General features: G+C 44.8%; 1 protein-coding gene across 8 annotated transcripts in view; it reads left to right on the top strand.

The window, feature by feature from the left end:
- ODF2 (outer dense fiber of sperm tails 2) overlaps window positions 1–16,232 on the top strand; it is a 433,573-nt gene that overhangs the window by 92,680 nt on the left and 324,661 nt on the right. The window lies entirely within an intron of this gene.

Here is a 16,232-nt window from a genome sequence, read left to right as displayed (position 1 = left end):
GGGCCTCATTCACATTCACTCAGTGCCACAAGTGCAGATTCTACCTGTGCAAGAAGTTATAGCAGGGCCTCATTCACATTCACTCAGTGCCACAAGTCCAGACCCTACCAGTGCATGAGTCAGAACAGGGCGCCATTTATGTTTGTTAGTCCAATGAGTGCAGATTCTGCCTGTGCAAGAAGTGATAGCAGGGCCTCATTCACTCAGTACCACAAGTCCAGACCCTACCAGTGCATGAGTCAGAACAGGGCGCCATTTATGTATGTTAGTCCAATGAGTGCAGATTCTGCAGGAAGTGATAGCAGGGCCTCATTCACATTCACTCAGTACCACGAGTGAGACCCTACCAGTGCATGAGTCAGAACAGGGCGCCATTTATGTATGTTAGTCCAATGAGTGCAGATTCTGCCTGTGCAGGAAGTGATAGCAGGGCCTCATTCACATTCACTCAGTACCACAAGTCCAGACCCTACCAGTGCACGAGTGAGAACAGGGCGCCATTTATGTTTGTTAGTCCAATGAGTGCAGATTCTGCCTGTGCAAGAAGTGATAGCAGGGCCTCATTCACATTCACTCAGTACCACAAGTCCAGACCCTACCAGTGCACGAGTGAGAACAGGGCGCCATTTATGTATGTTAGTACCATGAGTGAAGATTCTGCCTGTGCAGGAAGTGATAGCAGGGCCTCATTCACATTCACTCAGTACCACGAGTGAGACCCTACCAGTGCATGAGTCAGAACAGGGCGCCATTTATGTATGTTAGTCCAATGAGTGCAGATTCTGCCTGTGCAGGAAGTGATAGCAGGGCCTCATTCACATTCACTCAGTACCACAAGTCCAGACCCTACCAGTGCACGAGTGAGAACAGGGCGCCATTTATGTTTGTTAGTCCAATGAGTGCAGATTCTGCCTGTGCAAGAAGTGATAGCAGGGCCTCATTCACATTCACTCAGTACCACAAGTCCAGACTCTACCAGTGCACGAGTGAGAACAGGGCGCCATTTATGTTTGTTAGTCCAATGAGTGCAGATTCTGCCTGTGCAAGAGGTGATAGCAGGGCCTCATTCACATTCACTCAGTACCACAAGTCCAGACCCTACCAGTGCACGAGTGAGAACAGGGCACCATTTATGTATGTTAGTACCATGAGTGAAGATTCTGCCTGTGCAGGAAGTGATAGCAGGGCCTCATTCACATTCACTCAGTGCCACAAGTGCAGATTCTACCTGTGCAAGAAGTGATAGCAGGGCCTCATTCACATTCACTCAGTACCACGAGTGAGACCCTACCAGTGCATGAGTCAGAACAGGGCGCCATTTATGTTTGTTAGTCCAATGAGTGCAGACCCTACCTGTGCAGGAAGTGATAGCAGGGCCTCATTCACATTCACTCAGTGCAACAAGTGCAGACCCTACCAGTGCAGGAAGTGATAGCAGGGCCTCATTCACATTCACTCAGTGCCACAAGTGCAGATCCTACCTGTACAGGAAGTGATAGCAGGGCCTCATTCACATTCACTCAGTACCACAGGTGCAGACCCTACCTGTGCAGGAAGTGATAGCAAGGCCTCATTCATATTCGCTCAGTGAGACCAGTGCAGATCCTACCTGTGTAGAACTAGATAAAGGGACCTTCTTTATATTCACTCAGTACTACAAGTGCAGATCCTACCTGTACAGGAAGTGATAGCAGGGGCTCATTCATATTCACTCAGTACCACAAGTGTAGGTCGTACCAGTGCAGGAAGTGATAGCAGGGCCTCATTCATATTCACTCAGTACCACAAGTGTAGGTCGTACCTGTACAGGAAGTGATAGCAGGGCCTCATTCATATTCACTCAGTACCACAAGTGTAGGTCGTACCTGTGCAAGGAAGTGATAACAGGACCTTATTTATATATTTACTCAGCGCCACAAGTTATGATCCTACCTGTGCAGGAAGTGATAGCAAGGCCTCATTCACATTCACTCAGTACCACAAGTGTAGGTCGTACCTGTACAGGAAGTGATAGCAGGGCCTCATTCATATTCAGTCAGTACCACAAGTGTATGTCCTACCTGTGCTGGAAGAGATAACAGGACCTTATTTATATTCACTCAGTACCACAAGTGTAGGTCGTACCTGTACAGGAAGTGATAGCAGGGCCTCATTCATATTCACTCAGTACCACAAGTGTAGGTCGTACCTGTACAGGAAGTGATAGCAGGGCCTCATTCATATTCAGTCAGTACCACAAGTGTATGTCCTACCTGTGCAGGAAGAGATAACATGACCTTATTTATATTCGCTCAGTACCACAAGTGTAGGTCGTACCTGTACAGGAAGTGATAACAGGGCCTCATTCATATTCACTCAGTAACACAAGTGAAGGTCGTACCAGTGCAGGAAGTGAGACCAGGGCTTCATTTATTTTCACTCAGTGCCACGAGTGCAGATCCTGCCTGTGCATTCGGTTATACGGTTATATGTTTCTCGTCCTCACTCTGCTGTGAACCCTCTGTTGGTAGAACAAGGACCAATGTCTGGCACTTTGTGCAGCACTAATAACATCAGGCGTCGATGTAGGCCACAATCAGTTTTATTTTTTTACTTTTTTGGCAATAGACCACAGAGCAGCCAGGGTTACTGTAAGCCTGAAGCAGTTGCTAAAGATACCTGTGAGTTTTGGAAAGCGATGGGGATCTTTTGAATCCCTCTTTGAGTGCTGTGGGCTGGTAATGATATTGTCTTTGGATATGCAGGTCCAGCAGCCCACGATGGGAGACCCTTCCGATGACGTGGCATCCAGCACCTGCCTGTCAAGTAAGATGTGCTCGTCTCGGTTGGCCAGCTCAGCAGATAGCTCTTGCAGTGATGTTTGTACAGATTCCTCCTGGGCAGTAAGTGAGAGAGAGAGAGAGAGCGCGCTTTATAGTCATTCGTTCCACTGATGCAGCTTCTCCCTAGTCAGTGTGGGCGGGCACCATCCACAGCATCTGGGCCACAAGTGCAGATTCTACCTTGGCAGTAACTTCTAGCAGGGTGTTGTGTAGTTCGATCCGTAGTACCAGTGCAAAGGCCTACCCTGGTCCTAAGAGAGAGCAGAGGAATCACATTTACCCAGGCAGCACCGCGAGTGCAGATTCTACGACGGAGTACAGTCATTTGGGGAGTCACTTGTCTTCTGCAGAACTTGACTCCTGTCAACTACTGGGTACCGACTACATTCCCTGGCAAGATATACAAAAGTCTTGAAGTTTCAGTGGTGCCAAGTACCAGCATCTGCCCACACGGTAAGGCCCTGCCCCATGCTTGTTCTTCATGAGTCATCCGGGCTCTGTTCTCTTTTCTCCACCAATTGGCAGCAACCAGCTTTTCGCGGAGCTTCCCCAAGATGCCCTGTCTTGTTCATTCGCCGGTTACCCATCCTGAAATGGCTTTAGTTCGTTTTTAAATAAAAACTTCCACTTCTGTCGATGCCACTGACGTCTGCTTTAAGCAGTGCTTCAGGAATGGCTAACTGCTCTTCATGTTGGAACCTCACAAAGCCTGTTTGGTGTTTGGGAATCCAGCATGTCGTATTCATTCTCTTTATGATGCGCAAGGGTCAGCACCAGAGGGGACCCTTGGCTTTGCTGTGTGTCGTTCCCTGTTGCAGTTGGGTAAGAAGGATGCTCCTATTCCCATATTTGATCCGTCCCCCAGCCACTAGGTATGGTGCTGTGGGGACCCAAAAGTGCCTTTTAAATTTGTTTGTTTTGTATTCAACAGATATATATTTAACCGTTTCATATAGCGCTGCTAAACCGTAGAGTATTGATCACAAATTAAACTATAAAAGTAACAAGTGGTGTACGGTCGCCGACAGTGCACATCTTGAGGAGTAGAATCTGAATATTTGTAAAATCCATTATTTCTGCAGAATTTGCAAAAGAGGAGTTTTCAGTTTCCTGAAAAAAAGAAACGCAGATTCTGTGTCCAGGTCTCCTGGAAGGAAGTTTCACATGTCGCATCCGGTACCTCTGAAGCTCTTGTTTGGTGCTCAGCAGATCTCGAATCTTTGTTTCTCGGTAGAGGGTGTTCTTGTATCCTCTTTATTTACCTGAAATGTTGAATAGATTGACCACGTAAGGGGGTCTGTTGAGTGGTCTATTCAGGTAAAGTGTGAGCCATCAGAATTTGGTTTTGACTTTGATGTCCGGTCAGAGTTTTTCTCTTAGTGGGTGAGATGTGATCGCATTTTCAAGTGAAGGATAGGAGTCTGGCCTTTGAATGTGAGCACAGACTGGACACTGGCAAGACCACTGCAGAGCCCCAACGACAGTGGCACTTCCAAAGTGTTGACTGACCTGCACTTTGACCGGTGTGCAGTTCAGAACATGTTTTTTTGTTTTTTGAAGGCTTTCTACGGAAAAGTTTGAGGTTTTAGCAAATCTGTTGAAGGGATAACATGGAATAAAGTGTGACGTGCAGCAATTTCACTGACGTAAAACAATTATCAGTCAGTGATGGGGCAAATATTTTTCTGTGTGAGTAATGAAGATGTCCTTCAGTTGTTTTGGGAGTGAGCGTTAGTGAGTTGTGTGGGATTTAGTATTGGAGTTTTATTTCGCAGCGGTAATATGAGAGGTATGAATGCTATTGATGCCCGAAGGTAGATTTGAGTGTCTGCCACGTGTTGGTGGAGAATCGCTGTGAATGCCATTGATGCCCGAAGGTAGATTTGAGTGTCTGCCGCATGTTGGTGGGGAGTCTCTGTGAATGCCATTGATGCCCGAAGGTAGATTTGAGTGTCTGACCCGTGTTGGTGGAGAGTCGCTCTGAATGCCATTGATGCCCGAAGGTAGATTTGAGTGTCTGACCCGTGTTGGTGGAGAGTCGCTCTGAATGCCATTGATGCCCGAAGGTAGATTTGAGTGTCTGCCGTGTGTTGGTGGGGAGTCTCTGTGAATGCCATTAATGTCCGATGGTAGATTTGAGTGTCTGCCGCGTGTTGGTGGAGAGTCGCTGTGAATGCTATTGATGCCCGAAGGTAGATTTGAGTGTCTGCAGCGTGTTGTTGGAGAGTCACTGTGAATGCCATTGATGCCCGAAGGTAGATTTGAGTGTCTGCCGTGTGTTGGTGGGGAGTCTCTGTGAATGCCATTGATGCCCGAAGGTAGATTTGAGTGTCTGCCGTGTGCTGGTGGAGAGTTGCTGTGAATGCTATTGATGCCCGAAGGTAGATTTGAGTGTCTGCAGCGTGTTGTTGGAGAGTCACCGTGAATGCCATTGATGCCCGAAGGTAGATTTGAGTGTCTGCCGCGTGTTGGTGGAGAGTCGCTGTGAATGCCATTGATGCCCGTTGGTAGATTTGAGTGTCTGCCACGTGTTGGTGGAGAGTCGCTGTGGATACCATTGATGCCCGATGGTAGATTTGAGTGTCTGCCGCGTGTTGGTGGAGAGTTGCTATGAATGCCATTGATGCCCGTTGGTAGATTTGAGTGTCTGCCGCGTGCTGGTGGAGAGTCGCTGTGAATGCCATTGATGCCCGAAGGTAGATTTGAGTGTCTGCCGCGTGCTGGTGGAGAGTCGCTGTGAATGCCATTGATGCCCGAAGGTAGATTTGAGTGTCTGCCGCGTGCTGGTGGAGAGTCGCTGTGAATGCCATTGATGCCCGAAGGTAGATTTGAGTGTCTGCCGCGTGTTGGTGGAGAGTTGCTGTGAATGCCATTGATGCCCGATGGTAGATTTGAGTGTCTGCCGCGTGCTGGTGGAGAGTCGCTGTGAATGCCATTGATGCCCGAAGGTAGATTTGAGTGTCTGACGCGTGCTGGTGGAGAGTCGCTGTGAATACCATTGATGCCCGATGGTAGATTTGAGTGTCTGCCGCGTGTTGGTGGAGAGTTGCTGTGAATGCCATTGATGCCCGTTGGTAGATTTGAGTGTCTGCCGCGTGTTGGTGGAGAGTCGCTGTGAATGCCATTGATGCCCGAAGGTAGATTTGAGTGTCTGACGCGTGCTGGTGGAGAGTTGCTGTGAATGCTATTGATGCCCGAAGGTAGATTTGAGTGTCTGCCGCGTGTTGGTGGGTAGTCTCTGTGAATGCCATTGATGCCCGAAGGTAGATTTGAGTGTCTGCCGCGTGTTGGTGGGTAGTCTCTGTGAATGCCATTGATGCCCGAAGGTAGATTTGAGTGTCTGCCGCGTGTTGGTGGGTAGTCTCTGTGAATGCCATTGATGCCCGAAGGTAGATTTTAGTGTCTGCCGCATGTTGATGGGGAGTCTCTGTGAATGCCATTGATGCCCGAAGGTAGATTTGAGTGTCTGCTGCGTGTTGGTGGGGAGTCTCTGTGAATGCCATTGATGCCCGAAGGTAGATTTGAGTGTCTGCCACGTGTTGGTGGAGAGTCGCTGTGAATGCCATTGATGCCCGAAGGTAGATTTGAGTGTCTGCCACGTGTTGGTTGAGAGTCTCTGTGAATGCCATTGATGCCCGAAGGTAGATTTGTCTGGCGCGTGTTGGTGGAGAGTTGCTGTGAATGCCATTGATGCCCGTTGGTAGATTTGAGTGTCTGCAGCGTGTTGTTGGAGAGTCACTGTGAATGCCATTGATGTCCGATGGTAGATTTGAGTGTCTGCCGCGTGTTGGTGGAGAGTCGCTGTGAATGCCATTGATGCCCGAAGGTAGATTTGAGTGTCTGCCGCGTGCTGGTGGAGAGTTGCTCTGAATGCCATTGATGCCCGAAGGTAGATTTGAGTGTCTGCCGCGTGTTGGTGGAGAGTTGCTGTGAATGCCATTGATGCCCGTTGGTAGATTTGAGTGTCTGCCGCGTGTTGGTGGAGAGTCGCTGTGAATGCCATTAATGTCCGATGGTAGATTTGAGTGTCTGCCGCGTGTTGGTGGGTAGTCTCTGTGAATGCCATTGATGCCCGAAGGTAGATTGGAGTGTCTGCCGCGTGTTGGTGGAGAGTCGCTGTGAATGCCATTAATGTCCGATGGTAGATTTGAGTGTCTGCCGCGTGTTGGTGGGTAGTCTCTGTGAATGCCATTGATGCCCGAAGGTAGATTGGAGTGTCTGCCGCGTGTTGGTGGAGAGTCTCTGTGAATGCCATTGATGCCCGAAGGTAGATTTGAGTGTCTGCCGTGTGCTGGTGGAGAGTCGCTGTGAATGCCATTGATGCCCGAAGGTAGATTTGAGTGTCTGCCGCGTGCTGGTGGAGAGTCGCTGTGAATGCCATTGATGCCCAAAGGTAGATTTGAGTGTCTGCCATGTGTTGGTGGAGAGTCGCTGTGAATGCCCGATGGTAGATGCGCGTATTCATCTGTAATGAATGTGCGATTTATGTGGATAAATAGCCTGATAATGACCGTCGCCCATCACCAGCTCAGTCTTATTTAGCATATTATAACATAATATAGTGATGTGAAGGCCTGCCTAGTAAGAATAAGCTACGAAGTAGGGCTTGATTATGTCTCTTTCAGATTCTGACTTTATCTTACTTAACGGCAGTGCTTGCTATTGGCTTTGGTCTGATCTTATGTCATCTTGCATACTAATTTTGATCTTTTACATGAATAGAGGCTTATGCTTGAGTGACTCCATTTTCTGAGCTGTCGCCATTTTCTGACCTTCACTAGGTGAGAAGGGCATGTTTTCCTTTTCACTTGTTTTTTGCACTTTACTGACCAGAGAGAACTGGATCTTGCCAGAGGAATGCGCTCGCTCTGCTCTGAAGCCATAACAGACGCCTGGCCAGCTGAAGCTGTGGCCTTGGTGCGGAGTGGTACGGACTCTGATGGGAAAAGGGGGTGAGGCTCACCAGGAGCTTCGTCTTATGTCTCCACTTGTACTAAAGGAGGTGTATGGGTTCTGTTCGGTGGAAGTTCATCACAGGGCAGACGTGCAGCTGTTGCAGTGGGGCGTATAGTGTCACTACTGTCTCCTGTTTCGGCCGAAGAACCGGACTTCCCTTTGGCGAAGTGGAAACGAGATGGACAGACAGTTGGTGAGGTGTTCCACTAATTTCTAGTTTTCCTACTGTTCTTGCTTACTATAACTTTATTTTGAGGTTATATATATATATATATATATATATATATATATCAACCAAAAAGTTACTCTGCATTTGAGGGCCTCACACGTTGTGACAACGATTTCCCATCTTGCTGGCAGAAAGGAAGGCTTGCAAACAGTGTCCTTTCAATCATATTTATTCAGCATTGCCTTAAATCCAAACATGTTTCGGGCAGCATTGCCCTTGGTCACTGGCGTAGGCAAATTCAGGAAGCAGCAAAAGTTTAAAAGCGCACCTGCGCCTCGTTAAATACACGCCCCTCTTGGCTTCAGCTCGCTTAGCATCATGGTAGATGTAGTATCCACAATATCAATTGCATAGTGCATGCTGTCAGATGAATGCGCTGTTAATCCTATAGTAGGTTAGCATGTAAGTCCAATGTTGCTCACCTTCCTAAAGTCAGATTTCCACCAACTGGAAGCACACCGTTCCCATCAGCGCTTAAAATGTGGATACTACATCTACCATGATGCTAAGCGATGTGTATAGATTACGAGGAACGGTATTCAGTAACATTCACAACAGCAAGGGCAGTCACGTACTATATATGCGTAATACAGGTTATGTCGTGCATGAATGTTATCAGATTGATGATCAGGCCCACTAGGGCAAGACGATTACAGTGTGTCGTGGATGTTAGATAAGAATGAGAACTGCATTTCAACACACTGATGTTTGCTCACACACCGGCAAGATGATAAAGTTTCATTTGTTCAAGCTTTAACGTGAAAAACCGTGATATGGTAGAACAACGCAGCGTATTGTCAATAATTAGTTTTCCATTTACTAATGTTTATTTTGCAAGTATGAAGTGTCATCTGAATTTGAATTGATATATGTAAAATACACGGAGTAGTATTTTTACTATGTTTATAGCACGTGACCGGCACTTGCACTTTAACAATGAGAAACAAACACAGTCTGTTGCCCGTGAGAAAGGAGTGCAAGCAAACTCCGAAACGCGTCGGACTTAGTGTTTAAATAAACACACTTTTTGATTGAGGCCACGGCTCCAGTGTTTGATATTTCGTCCTGTGACTGGGAAAGTGAGATGCAGTGGACTTTTTGAGATATAATATTATAATATATATATATATATATATATACATATTATCTACTGGCGGTCGCCAGTAGATAGTTATAGTTAGGACCGTGTTTCAATAGGAAATCTCAAAATTCTATTTTGAATAACTTTGGCGCCGGTTGACGGATCTTCGCGAAATTTCCAAAACTAATGGGGCGCTCTGCTCAGCTCCTACACTGAAAGTCTCGGGAGGATTCGTCAAGCGGGGGCCGAGAAAAAAGGGGGGTCCCAAAACGCGTTTTCCCCATGCATTTTCCCATAGGACCTTTAGTCGAAGGTACAGCCCGAACGGCTGAACAGAATTACTTGAAATTTGGCAGAGAGGTAGTCCTCAGGTCAGGGAAGTGCCTTTTGCATATATGGAGTCAATCTGTTCAGTAGTTCCAGAGAAAATTGCAGTAAAAAGCACATACATATCTATAGCCGCGCACCGTGCGCGCACCCTAACGTGCGCAAGCGTAATTCTGATTGGTTGTTACATGTCAGTCAACGTTCGAATCGGTCAAAATCAGGAAGTGTCGGCCGCCATTTTGTTTGTTTTCAGTGCGAGAGTGGAAAAGGAAGGTGGCGAACGTGAAAAGGGGGCAGGGTAGAGAGTTCCTGACCCCCTAGCCTTTGTCAGGGGGTCCCTGAAGGACCCCGAAGGCAGAAAAAAACATTTAATTTTTTTTTTTTTTTACATCGCGGGGTTGCAACCATTAAAAAAAAAAAATGTTTAATACGTAGTTTATTGAAAAATAAATATATAAAAAAATAATAATACATACATAACTTAGCATTTAAAAAACCATACAAATTCACTGAAAAAACCATAGGTTTCACACATGTTATAGTTAGGAATTAGCATTTAAAAAACCTTGCAAATTCACTTAAAAAACCATAGGTTTCACACATGTTATAGTTAGGTGGATATTTCACTCGTAAAAAACCAATGAAATTCCCCAATTATAGTTACTTCAGATAACTATAACTCGCGCGACCGCCACTCTATCACAAGGATGATGTCATCAGTGATGTCAAGAGTGATGCCACTGACCATGTCATGAGTGATGTAATATGTGACGTCATGAGCAGAGGATTGCGGGCGCGCGAGTTATAGTTATCTGAAGTAACTATAATTGGGGAATTTCATTGGTTTTTTACGAGTGAAATATCCACCTAACTATAACATGTGTGAAACCTATGGTTTTTTAAGTGAATATATATATATATATATATATATATATATATATATATATATTTTACTACATATATGTTTGCCTTGATTGTGTTTCGATCATACTATTGATATGTTAGAGTCTGCTATGATAGGTACATTTGGCTTACCGTGTGGTGCTATTTACTAATAAATACATCCCAGATATACCAATTTGTCTTTTCCTAGTAGCAGGAGGTGTGGACTCTTCTTGGCCAAGTATTCTGTTGTAAAAGGATGGGTGAATTCCCTTCTAGCAGGTAATTGTGTTATAGGAACTTGTTCTACTCCTGGCAAGTGATGTGCAAAGCCTGTGTATATATTGTTTTCTTGCCTTGCCTTTGGGGGAGAGTTGAAAGTTTGCCCACCTTAGGAAGTGCTGTGTATACGTTATGTTCCATAAGTTTGGAACGGATATTCTCTCCCTAGGAAAGTGACGGTACATACCTTGGTCCAGGGGAGATCTGAGACCTTTCATTACATCATCTCCAAGTGTTATATTCAAGTTACATTCAAGAAATACGCAGCGCACTAATACAACCATAGGAAGAGATATCCAGCATGACGGACCTTCGAGCGGAAACACTCGCATTCAAAGAAGATGAAGTATCACGCGTTTATGCACTAATACATGAAGAGACATCTCAAACTACAAACCGCAACAAACAGCAAAACATAAAACAACTGTTATACCTGTCAAAACGCGAAATTAACCAAAGATTACATGCTAGCACCTTAATCAAATACCACCGAGCACAACGAATACCACGCGGATTAAGAATACCTTTGAAGCCATCCCTTTGCAAAAATACACAGAAGTTTAAGGACCACTGGTACACGATCCTCAACAAATGTTATCTAGATTTAATCTTATTGATTATTGAAGAACTATCAGCTATTCTAGAAGAATTATCTAAGGAAATGGTCACCGTCACTAATGAACTCACCAATTCCAGGTCAGCAGATGAATGGTCAAAAGTCCTCGATGACATCAACGAACAACTAACAAAAACATTCACAGAAAATCAATGAAAGAAAAATACGCAAATTCCACCTTGACACAGTAGATTACAAACTCGGAGAAGTTTACAGCTGTGCGGAAGTCCACGCCAGATGTAGACAAAATAAACTATATTCACAACACACCGACACATCATCTACCGATAGTGACAGCACAAACAGATCAACCAAGACAACTACTACTAGTGACACTACAAACCATGCTAGAAGGTCTGCAACGCCATCAACAAGCGATCCTACGACAACACAAGCACATACATCAGGGCAATCTTTTTTAGAGGAGAGCCATCTAGAAAGAGGAGATGCAGGAGGAGCAAAAGGAAAGGAATTGCCAAACACCAGAAGCACCACGGGGCGAAGAAAGAGAAAGCCAAGGAACAAGCAACATGAGCCTGGTCATCAACGTATCCAATCAGCAGTTCAGTGATATCGAACTCCAAACCTTACAAAAAGGTACTTCATACGTTTACACTACCAATACCAATCATCTGGAACTTGAAGTAAGTCTGTTCAAATTTATGAGAAACTTTCGTTTATGACATGATTTTGAAAATATTGTACCTCCACAAACCAACCGTGAACCTGACCAACTTGAGGGATTGCATGCTCCCAGCACATATATGGCACCTATCAGCCAAAAAACACTGGATACCTTCGAAAGTTTAGTAAAACAGGACCTGCTGAAATTGAATCTTTCTAATAAGAGTAAAAAACAAACTTTACACAAAAAGAGATTGGCATCATAAAGAAAATCGCAGACAACCATACAATAACATGTCAAAAAGCGGACAAGGGAGGAGCCTTGGTTATCCTAAATACTACTGATTATGAAGTAGAAGTAAACAAACATCTAAACAGACGTAACAACATATATCAAAATCGACATGAACCCCACAGAAGCTTTTCACAAAACCTTGAAAGACCTCATTAACCAAGCTCATGACAAAGGAGTAATCAACGACAGAACAAAAAAATTTCTAATCCAAGAGCACCCAAAGAGTCCAATCATTTACATGGTACCAAAGTTACATAAAGGCCCTTTACATCCTCCGTTCAGACCCATAGTGTCTACCAAAGGGAGTTTACACGAACCCATCGGACAATTCATTGACTGATATTTACAACCCATGGTTTTAAAAATGCAAACATACGTAAAGGACACCACAGACTTTCTCAACAAACTACAATACATCAAAATAGACACAGATGAAACAATCCTCATGTGTACCATCGATATGAAGTCATTGTATACTTCAATACCGCACAATTTAGGGATAGAAGCAATCGAGCAAGCATTGTTACACTCTGATCTGAATTTGCAAATACAAATCTTACTCATGAAATTACTACAATTCACATTGTTTCACAGTTATTTTACTTGGAAGAATGATTGGTACATACAAACAACCGAAACTTCCATGGGCAATTGTGCCGCACCAGCGTACGCTAATTTGTTCATGGACAAGTTTGAACAAGATCACGTTCTAACTAAGGACCCTTGGAAGAAACACAGCAAATTATTTCTGCGTTAAATCGAAGATATATTCGTGTTATTGAATGGACAACAATCGATCCTAATGGAAGCATTGGACAAACTCAACCAAATAAACAAACAAATACAATTCAAATATGATGTACAACGTGAAAAAATAACATTCTTGGATGTACTATTAACTGTAGTTGATAATAAATTCAACACTGATATCTACAGGAAACCCACAGATCGAAACAACATGCTACAATATGCTAGCTTTTACCAAGAAACATTGAAACAACATCTACCCTACTCACAAATGTTGCGAGTCAAACGCATTGTATCCAATCCACAAACAGCAACTAAACGGTTACAAGAAATGTCAGAACGGTTTTTACTAAGAGGTTACCCGTTCGAAATAATAGAAGAAGCACGAAACAGATGCCAACTCAAAAACAGAAGCGATTCATTGCAAAAAACATCTAAAAAGAAGAGCTCTTTGGTGATGGTGTCCAAATTTTCCACAGCAAGTAAGCACATGAAACGCATAATCAAACGACATTGGCCAATGTTATTTATGGAACCTGACTTCAAGAACCTATTTAAGGAATTACCAACCTTTGTCTACCCCAGGAACAAAAACATGGGGGAAATGCTCAAACACCCTAAAAAAATTCACCAAGAAGTTTACAAAGGAACAGTGGCATGCCATAACTGCAACAACTGCAACAACATTATAACGGGAACAACCATAACATACCCACAAAAAGGCAATGAAATCAAATTAATGGTCACTGCCACATATGACACCACAAACATAGTTTACTTGTTAAAATGCCCGTGTGGTAAGATTTACGTTGGTAAAACTGAAAGGAAGATCAAGACCAGAATCAATGAACATAAATCGAACATTCGCACTAAACAACTCAAGTCAGTCGTGGCCAACCATTTTCTTGAAAATAACCATAATATCAGCCAACTCAGATTCTTGATCCTAGAAGTGGTATCGAAAAGAGAAGGTTGTGACAACAGAAAACATCTCCTACAGCGAGGAAAACTACAGGATTAAAAAGTTGGACAGTATACATCCCTTCGGGATTAATGAACGAATCGAACTTGCCTGTTATTTATAAACTGCACTTTAATAGCGTCTGTTACAGTTATTTTCTTTACACACCTACTTGTGATTCTTTTTACACGCATACATTCATTGTTTAACACATTCAAAGATGGCCACTATAAACATGAGTCCTATTTCTATCTCGTCATCGAGCCATAATATAGCCACTTAACGAGTCCTACATTTATTTTCATGATTCCCGATGCGAAGACACCAGGAATGAGTACACCATCATCCGATACGCCCGATGATACCAACAACGGTACGTAAAGTAAGGTCGAGTAGGACCATTGCATGTTAATAACCCACATAGCTTGAGTATTATCATAATGCGCCGATTGAACGACGATCATGGATTTTAAGTTCACGCGTTGTAGACGCCGTTCGACTAACACACAATGTGACGTTCACCGAGATTAATTGATCGGTTACTTTGCATGAATATTCGCTCACACACAAGATGATATTAGGCCAGTAGAGCGTTACCTTCTCATGACATATAACGCCAACGCTAACCTCAGCGCTTTGACCTACACAATATTTTTCGTATTACCAAAATGCCACAATCGTAGTTTACCACCAAGTTCTTCGGCACCATTTTTCGTTTTCTTATTCACTAACAGTGATTTACCGAGCTCCTCGGCACAACATTTAGTTTTGTTTTTCATATTCACTTACGGTGATTCTAATACAGCATGCAAGCGTTACCCTCAACAGTTACGTTCAGAAAGTTTGATATCCCCAAGACCTCTTACATCACCACTAACATGCGTCACAACAATAAAATAATTTGAATACTATGATTTGAACCAGACCGCATAGTGCATATTTGTTTATGATACTCCTGTTCATCCATAGGACTAATCCCTGACGAAGGGTAATTGACACCCGAAATGCATCGAAAACTATAGTCCATATACGACTTAACCATAAAGTCAGAAGAACAATTTGTAATGAGATTACATAACGTATGAATAAAATACATGTACTGAAACTCATTGCATAAGAAGTTGTTTATACTTTGTTGACTTGAAGAGCCTATCATTGGACCAATGCAGTGCCCAGGGGGACACTTTCCAAGCAAGGAAGTGCAGTAACTAAGATTTGAGTGTCTGCCACATGTTGTTGGAGAGTCGCTCGTTCTCTCAAGCTACAGGTTGGGTACCAGTGAAGCCCACTGGGTTGATAACAATCGTCGGGGAACAAAGACAAACACCGCATCAGGACTTGGCCACAGAAGCCCATGCGGTTTTCAAGAGTTAGCCCAATCAATTGTTTTGAACACCCACTGAGAGATTGAGTAGAACAAGTGCACAAAAGCCCCTGTCAGAGGCCGGGTTCTGGGATGCATGCTCTGAGCTTACCTGACACGACCACCGCTGTTTCCCCCTTGCAGTCGCCAGACTCTGAATCCTCCTGGACCAGGTCATCCAGCTGTCCCCACCTCCTTTGCCTGGCCCTTTAAGGAAGAGTCTGACGATCCGTGCTCCGGCCTCTGGGGGTGGACCCACGCCTCGTCACCTGCTGAAAAGGACCTGACAGCCAATGCAGGACGGAATGTAACCCGGAAGGAAGAAGAAGCCGAGAGACACGTCCCACGGAGCCGAGAGCAGTTCAGCGATCCCGGAGCACCAGAGACGCTGAAGGATCCCGCCAAAGAAAAGCCTGGAGGCCATAGTCCCCTCGAAGCGCCCCGCCACCCTCCCGGAGGAACGTGGCTTGAGCAGGTACGTCAGCGATTGCTGGGTACCGGTAGGCGGGTGGAGCCAGGAACCGTGGGAGGAGTGGGGCTGCCAGGCGGGGAATCCGAATAGCAGGGCACTGTCTAACACCTGACACTGGCGCTACCCTGGTGAAGGAGTCCCTCCCTACACGGCCCCACAGCCTCCTAGATCCGGGTGACATCCCCCACACCCTTTCCTTCCCCAACGCCACATCGTGAAGCCCTAATCGGTGCTTTGTTGTTTTTCTTTATTTATTTTGTGCTCCACTCGTATACCATTGGTCATCATTGCTTGCTGGGAAAATCATGACGGGGGAGACAAGGGGACGCGTACCAAGGAGGGAGAAGCCATCCCCCTGGAAGACGATGCCAAAGACTCCCCTTATTTACTTTTTGTAATCTCAATACAAGTGGACATACGAATCCCCATTAAAACTATACGAAAAACACTACGTCTGTGTCACGGTATTCCTGCCCATTTCGACAGCCCCCTCATACAATTGGCCACGGAGAGCAGTAGCAGGGATAAAGAGGCAGAAGATCTTGTTATGAGACCTCCGTTGGTTGGAGAGGTGC

This window comes from Triturus cristatus, chromosome 1_2, assembly GCF_964204655.1.
Source record: "Triturus cristatus chromosome 1_2, aTriCri1.1, whole genome shotgun sequence".
Lineage (NCBI taxonomy): Eukaryota > Metazoa > Chordata > Amphibia > Caudata > Salamandridae > Triturus > Triturus cristatus.
This window is presented reverse-complemented; position numbering and strand designations above follow the sequence as displayed.